Here is a 9279-nt window from a genome sequence, read left to right as displayed (position 1 = left end):
ATCTTTCCAGTGCATGAATGCATTTCTTGAGCTAGCCTATTGCATTCATTTTTATGCATCTTTAGAATATCAGTCCTTGCAGTATTTCTAGTGAAATGATTGACTTGAGGTTCCAAATAGGTAAATATTGATCTAACTGCCTCATATTCTACAAACTGAAATGGTAAATCATGCCTCACAATTGCTAAGATTAGCAACTCTCTAAATCTTTCTTGACTAAACTTTTGAGACATAATATTAAGACTTTTATCCCCTTGTTCTAACAAAGTTTGAGCAATATCACGAGTTTTCTGTCTAGAACATTGATTAATGATATGACGGCGAAGATTACATGTTCCCATGCTACTATCAGCTTTGTATGTAATTTCACATGCTTTATATTTACATCGCAAATCTTCTCCCTCTATTTTAGGAAGCATATCAAAATACTGCCACCACTTTAATTTTAATGGTCTCTTTCATTTACCAATACCAGTTTTGGAGGCTTGATCTTGGGAATCAATGCACTTTCTTTATTTGCAACTAAATTTGTCATAGGTGAACCCTCCACACTATCCTCCTCAAGATCAAGATTAATTTGTGAACTCATTTTATTGCTGGATACTAGCGGAGTTCAAGAGATTAAAAAGATGAAAATTAGAGAAATAATGTATATTGAAGAGAAGTGAGAAAGATGGAAGAAAAGGAATAGTGAGAAAGACGGAAGAAAGAAAAAGAATAGAAATTAAGGATATGGGTTAGGCCCGTTAGGGTTAGGGTTTTTTTGTAAGGTAGGCAAGTTATTTTTTTTATTAATATATTAGGTGGGTCGGGTTGGGTGGGTGGGTTCTGGTTGATGAGTGACCTGATTTTTTAATTCAGGTCAACCCGGGTTGACCCGAACCCAATCCAACCCAATTTTCTTTTTGAGGTTATATTTTGGGTCTGACCCGAAATGATTCAAACCCGAAAACCCCCAACCCTAACCCAATATTCTTCGGGTCAACTCGTGTTGGGTTGGTGGGTCGAGTTCATTTTTGACACCCCTAAGTCTAACAGACGTAGTTAGACGTGCAGTCTAACAGATATGTAGTTAGACGTGCAGTCTAATGGATACGTAGTTAGACGTGCAGTCTAACGAATACGTAGTTAGACGTGCAGTCTAACGGATACGTAGTTAGACGTGCAGTCTAACAGATACGTAGTTAGACGTGCAGTCTAATAGATATGTAATTAGACGTAGTTAGACGTGTAGTCTAATAGATGAGAGTTAGACGTGCAGTCTAACTCTTTCAGATTAGTCTGAAGGGATGCGTAGAAAACAAAAATTATAATTTAAAAAGGGATGAAACTAGAAAACAAAGAATAAAATACTTAACACTAAACACACACACAAAATTATAAGGTCTTATTGTTTTTATCACTCTATCCATCCATTCAGTTTGGAATCAATGGTTTTATATATATATATATATATATATATATATATCATAACAACCCCATAAAAAATGCATAATGGAATATAGATAAAAAAATAAAACATCTCACTTCATATTTGAAATCACAAATAAACAAATTTAAGTTAGATGTAAATATATGTTTCCCTACATAGTTGCATTCACGTACAACTGAAATGAAATATAAAATATAAAAGGGAACTTTGTAGGGAGGAGAGTATAGATTTCCACACTATTCATTTATTGCCTATAACCTAGGGATCTATTCTCATTTTATAGGACCTGAAATGAAATATAAAATAAATATAAGTTGTTTAGTATAAAGGACAAAATTGACTAGATATTGGTATGCTAATAATTACAGTGTGTTGTTATCCTTTACTCTTACATCTCTTTGTGAAAATTTTCTTGTTATGATCCATATAGATTGCATTGACAGGATGGTGAATTCCATAGGCATGTCGTAGGAGATTTCTCCCTCACTCAAGCACATAGTGAATATATTTGATGAAAGTAGTCAAAGGTCACCAATTATGTTCACTTCATTTGATAGTATAAATGAAGAATTTCATGAAACTTACAACATCAATGATAATGCTGAGTTGGATGATACTGGAATTGAAGATTTTGCAACATGGGGTTTCGAGAATGAAGATACGAATGGGGAAGACCCTATTTCCGGAGGTGATTATGAGGTTTTCTTTCAAACCTTCTTAACTTATGTCATTTGGGTTAAATGTTTAAAATATTATAAAAATAAAGTATTTGGTTGATTATTTGAATGAATTAATTCATGGTGGGAAATATTTGTATTATTTTCAAATAACCTTTCATCAAACACGGCCTAGAATTATGTAATATCCTTTTGTCCTAGCATTGAAAAAGAGTAAAGGATGATTCTTTACAATAGTTCTGGTTGAATCTTGCAGGAGAATGAATCATCTATTTTTCAACACCTATTGTGGAAGATAGAATAGAGAATATGAGGAATATTTGTTTCTGAGTTTGGGGCTTAATTTAAAACATAATTTACGGGTGTGTCCTGATCATTGGAAGTATCAGAAAGTAGGTAGACCTTAGAAGCTTATGGAAGGAATATTACAATTACAGTTCTCAATTTCTTTCATATTTCAAATAATTCATATGTTTATTATTATTTTTATTCTTCTAGGTTTGTAGGTTTAACTGAAGCATCCAATGAAGATGTTCATAGTGATGTAGAGGACAATGACACACTTATTCCTCAGCCTCGTTAGGTTTGTTAAAAAGTATCTGATTATTTCATTATTTTAAATAATACAAATCATAGGATCTGTAAAATGCTATTCTAGAGATTATCATATAGTTGCTTACCAATAAAAGGTCAGAAAATAAAGAAAACTGTAGATTTGGAGCTCCTATTGTTGTTATATGACTATCCCTTTATATAGTACTTCCTTTGAACATAAAAATAGAGTTAGTTATATTACTTGTATAATAGAATTCTATAGCTTTGGTTGTTCATAGAATCACTCACTTTCTGTTAGGAAACATCTTTTAATTTTTTTGGTACAAACATGTTACGTGGACAATGATGTGAGGTGGGATTTAATTGATTGTATCTTGTATTTGTAAAGGGTGAGGGTTTATTTTATTGGCTCTATATTTATCTTCATTCTTTTCTTTTGTATCTGATTGATGAGTCTATTTGAAAATGAGTGTTTTGTTACATAGACTCTCTCAGAAATGATTTTTTTCGGAATATGATCTAAATGAAGTGTATACCATTGTAAATATTTCTTTGTAAATATTTCTTTTAATGATCATATGTTAAGTTGTAATAGTTTAAGTGTATTTACTAATTAACTATTGTGAATTCAACATGTAAATAAGATTGAAGTCAACTATTGTGAATTCAACATGTAAATAAGATTGAAGTCAGTTATGACAAAACATCTAAACATGTGGATGTTCAGGCATTAAAAGAAATTGTTTGGAACCACTTACAAGTATACAAGGAATCAATCAGATCTAAATAGTCTTCATATCTAAATCTGACTAGTTGTTTTTTTGCTTTGGATGATTTTATGAACAATAATTATAGGATGAACAACAATTACCTCTTCTTCCTCTATCGTAGAATTACAGTATTATTCGATTAATAATTACAGTATCATTCAATCATTTGAACTAACCATATAATGATTGGAGATGTTTTTCCAAAGAATTGAAACAACATCTAATAAGATTGGTCAAGTAAATTATTTACCATTCATAATATTTAATGTTTTTATATGGTTTTGCTTCTTTTAGGTTATCTTGTATGTTCATGCTATATGGTGTCATCCTACCGGAACTGTTCACATAGAAATACCCTGAACGGTGTCGATATGTACTTAGAAAATTTGAGTTACTACATTGAATTAGGACTTGAGTGTATTGGTATTTTGTTTATGTGCATTTTTTATTTTTTGTATGCGTGTGTATTAGTATTTTTTTCTTTTGAGTTTTTCTTTTGTTGTGAATATTTATAACACACCATATTAGAACTTGAACATGTATGTTTTTATGGATTTTATCGTTTCTTCGGCTAATTTCGAAAAGAAAATGGATTAATAAAATTTGCCCCATCTTTTAGAAAAATAATCTTACAAAACTCACACTGGAATTTTGAACTAAAGTAGTAATTTTATATGCAAACATAAAGCAATATAAAACAAAAAGATGGTTATTTAGTCTCATTTTGTTTTGGGAGTTTTGATGATTAATTTTTTGTGTTAGACATGTAAATGAAGGGAAATTTGGATTAGTAGATGACAAAGTCAATCCGAAAAATTTGTGATTTCTAGTTACTATGGTCTTCTTATCAAGTTTATTTTATACAAATGCTTAGAGATGCTTAGATATTGAGTTACGTTGATTATTTTGAAATTGGATAAAAGATGTATATACATAGGTACAAAAACAATATATAACCAGAAGGCAATAACAACACAAATTATAACACAAGGAGAGGGTGGTCCTAGGAAACTATGTTTTTTTAACACAAAAAAATGGAAACCCTCATTTATCATCTTAATTAGATGATGTATGGCAGACCCTAGTAAGCCAATGGAAAAAAGAAGGCAATAACACTACAACTTATAACATAAGAAGATGGTGGTCCTAGGAAAGTATAACAATTTAACACAAAAAATGGAAAACTCATTAGCCTCATTTAACATTTTTTATGTATGGCAGACCCAGTAAGCCATTAGAAACAAGAAGGCGATAACAATACAACTTATAACATAAGGAGATGATGGTCCTAGAAAAGTATGTGCTTTTAAAAAAAAAAGAAATGGAAGAACTCAGTAAGCTTTAGTTTCATCCAATAAGATGATGTATGGAAGACCCAAATCAGCCAATAGAAGTCAATTTCATCATCATTTTTCCATATAAATGCACCCGAAAATTGAACCCGGGTCTGTACCGTGGCAGGATACTATTCTACCACTAGTGCTGGTTGATACAACCAATATATTTAAGTCATACATTTAATATTCTCATTTTAGATTTTGTTAACATTGTAATTTTTTGGGTCAATCTCTTCCTACATCATAGATTTAATAGAAACAGACAAATCTCTACCTAATAGATTTTATTAACATTGAAGATGATTTATTTCTAGAAGTTCTCATTCTTCTTCCAACACTATTTTAGTAAATTATTGTATATATTGGTTTATAACACTAAAATGTTTTCTTAAATAAGACTTTTTTTAATAAACAACATAATATCATTAAATAAAAATACCCATAAAGGGTAAGAGATTACAAAAGTTCAGGATTCAAATAGAACAAGTATTTGCCAAAATTGAATGACCAACAAGATAAAAAAATAGAAAAAACAACCGGTACGAGAACAAAAGTAAATGACACAAACAATGAAGCTTAGAACGGATTGAAATCAGAAGTAATGGTGATTTTTCATATGCAATGCTCCATCTTTAACAATTCAACCAATTTTTTCCACAAGTCAGAATTTTCCTCCATGTTTGAATGAGTGACTTTCCATCAAACATAATTTCATTCCAAAAAACTTCACATCATTTCGAACTCTTGAAAATGTTTGCGGTTCCTCTCCATCCAAATATGATAAACAATGTTTACAAAAAAACATTTTAAGACATTTTAACTAAAGTTATTGCTCTTTGTCTTGATGATTGTCATTTCTTGATATCAATCCATTTTTATAGGAAGCTAAGAAGATTCATTGATGTGGAAACTTTTCCATAAAACAAGGAAACAAATGGGAAGTCCCCAAAGAGAAGGTCAATAATCTCCTCATTTCCCATACAAAGAAGGCTACTGGTATTCAGGATATTCATATACTTCTTAATTCCAAGGAAGCTAATATCATCCCTCAAAATATATATTTATGCAAATTGCTTTTCCCACCCCTCCCATATTCCCACCCCTCGCCCACTCTTTAATTAACTCCAAAATTACTTATTTATCCCTATCATTTTTATATATTTACCTTTCTTATCTTATTTATTTTACTTATTTTATTTTATTATTAATATTAATAAATTAAAAGATAAAAATTCTAAAAGATATATAATTAATTTTAATTATTATATATTAATAATAAAATTATAATAAATTAATTAAAATAAAATAATAATTTTATATAAAATAAATATTTTAAAAAGTTAAATATGAAATATTTAATAAAAAATATTATTAAAAATATTATGCAATGTTATCGTATATATTATTAAGTAAAACATTATATTTAATTTGACTAATTATTAATATATAATATATTAAAGACTTTATCTTATTTATTGATTAGATAATTTTATTTATAAAAAAATTATTTTTTATAAGTATTTTAAAAATATATATATAATTAATATAATAAAATATTAAATATTTATATTTTATTAAATTAGTACACATTTCAATATTTAATATATTTTAAATAATTATAATATAAAAATAATAATACTTTGTGTTTTTAATTAAATAAATAAAGTTAAAAAAACATATTAAAAATTAATAAATTAATTTTATTTAATAAAAAAACTTAATAATTAAATAAAATAAAATAAATAAAATAAGAAAGGTAAATATATAAAAGTGATAGGGATAAATAAATAATTTTGGAGTTAATTAAGGAGTGAGGGCGAGGGGTGAGAATATGGGAGGGGGTGGGTAAAGCACCCACTATGTTTATATATAAAAGATCTATTTTTTTAATTATAGAGAACTATCATGACACACCATGATCATGTCCCTCGCTTCCAATCAAAGTGTTTCCGGTGAAAATCGAATTTATGATCATTTGGTCTTTTAAGTCAACCTTTTCTAATAGACCCGTATAAATGTTAACTAATAACTAATTTCTTTAAATCTTTTTTTCCTATATGAAATCTATTTTTTTCTAATATTTTCTAGATACCAGACATTATTCAGATCAACTATGGGCAACTCGTGTAAGAGCCTAATCATTGGATTTTTACTAAACATTTTTTTAGAGACAATGTGTTAAGTAGCTTGTAAATTTCATTTATTCAAGCAGGATTCTTGTCGTGCATATATAATGAAATCAGTCATGGGGCTCGGTCCTTCCTCAAGAACACCGGTCTAGGTCCTCGGTCGGAGCTGAAGAAAACCGGTCTTGATCCTTGGTTAGAGACTAGGTTTTCTTGGTCGCGACTGAAGAACAGGACCAAGGATTACCGGTCCTAGACTAAAGCCCTAGGCCCGAGATGTTTATATGTTGGTCAAAATTTCAGAAAGCTATAACTTTTGATTCATATCATTGAATTATGATCTAAAAAATACAGTTAGTTTATATGACCATGAAGAACAAAAACCCTAATATAAATCATGCTTTTAAGATCTTAACAAAAATCAATTTCAAAACACCATTTCTATGTCAAATTTTATGATTTTTCAAATTAGGACATTTCAAGACCTCATTTTTATTCCATTAGCTTCGAAATGATGAATATAGTTGAACTCATCCAACACAAAAACATCATTCAAATATTAAAACAGTTTTTTAAGATTGAATTAAAATTCAAAATTTTCAAAAACACAGTTTGATCAAACATGATCAAAACGTTGTTATACTTACTTGGAAATCATCATAATATATCAACAAACATGTATAAAAACTAATTGGATCAAAAAGTCCAGAATAAAACTAAGAACACAAAAATTTTGAAAATCCAATTTTCAAACTCAAATTTTCAAAATTCTTGATTTAAGTTGATTTGATCGATTCTCTTTCAACATAAAGTTCATACATGATATATATAATGATTCTAAACAAATAAATCACATAATCAAACTTAAGAACCGACCAAACCCGATCAAACAAGAAAATTTAAAAAAAGGCGATAACAATACAACTTATAACATAAGGAGATGATGGTCCTAGAAAAGTATGTGCTTTTAACAAAAAAAGAAATGGAAGAACTCAGTAAGCTTCACTTTCATCCAAGAAGATGATGTATGGCAGACCCAAATAAGCCAAAAAAAGTCAATTTCATCATCATTTTTCCATATAAATGCACCCGAGAATTGAACACGGGTCTGTACCGTGGCAGGATACTATTCTACCATTAGACCACTGGTGCTTGTTGATACAACCAATATATTTAAGTCATACATTTAATATTCTCTTATTAGATTTTGTTAACATTGTAATTTTTGGGTCAATCTCTTCCTACATCATAGATTTAATAGAAACAGTCAAATCTCTACATAATAGATTTTATTAACATTGAAGATGATTTATTTTTAGAAGTTCTCATTCTTCTTCCAACACTATTTTAGTAAATTATTGTATATACTGGTTTATAACACTAAAATGTTTTCTTAAATAAGACTTTTTTTAATAAACAACATAATATCATTAAATAAAAATACCCGTAAAGGGTAAAAAATTACAAAAGTTTAGGATTCAGATAGTACAAGTATTTGCCAAAATTGAATGACCAACAAGATAAAAAATAGAAAAAACAACCGGTATAAGAACAAAAGTAAATGACACAAACAATGAAAGCTTAGAACGGCTTGAAATCAGAAGTAATGGTGATTTTTCATATGCAATGCTCCATCTTTAACAAATCAACCAATTTTTTCCACAAGTCAGAATTTGCCTCCACGTTTGAATGAGTGAGTTTCCATCAAAGATAATTTCATTCCAAAAAAACTCCACATCATTTCGAACTCTTGAAAATGTTTTCGGTTCCTCTCCATCCAAATTTTATAAACAATGTTTACAAAGAAACATTTGAAGACATTTGAACTAAAGTTATTGCTCTTTGTCTTGATGATTGTCATTTCTTGATATCAAATTTCTTCACATTGAGGGACTCAAATGACGATTCAAGTGTTAATGAAGGCGATACCTGCAAATGCATTCACCCTTAGTTTTGAAATCATCATTTTGTAAAATAATAATTATTACTGAATACAAACTTTCTAGTCTGACTCTTTATTATAATTATTGAAGAATAAGATTAGGAGAATTTATTGGAGAAAACCTACACCCACATGGATAAATGATTGTATCGTTAACTAATGTGGGCATTTTAAAACTATTCGTTCAAAATATAATCCTTCTGTTAAATAATCAACCTTTAAACCCTGGTAACATTATATGGAAAAACATAATCTACTAATGGTGCGACAACAACTGTCCATCTGATCCAACAGACACAAGTTATATTTATCCATTGGTTAAAAACTAACTTTTTTAACAATACTATGTAACCCTAGTTATGTTATAGGCCTTTTCATTGATATAATATAATCATAATGACAAAACATAATATACTAATAGTGCAACAACAACTGTCCAT

This window comes from Impatiens glandulifera, chromosome 1 (assembly GCF_907164915.1).
Source record: "Impatiens glandulifera chromosome 1, dImpGla2.1, whole genome shotgun sequence".
Taxonomy (NCBI): domain Eukaryota; kingdom Viridiplantae; phylum Streptophyta; class Magnoliopsida; order Ericales; family Balsaminaceae; genus Impatiens; species Impatiens glandulifera.
Note: the sequence above shows the minus strand (reverse complement) of the source record.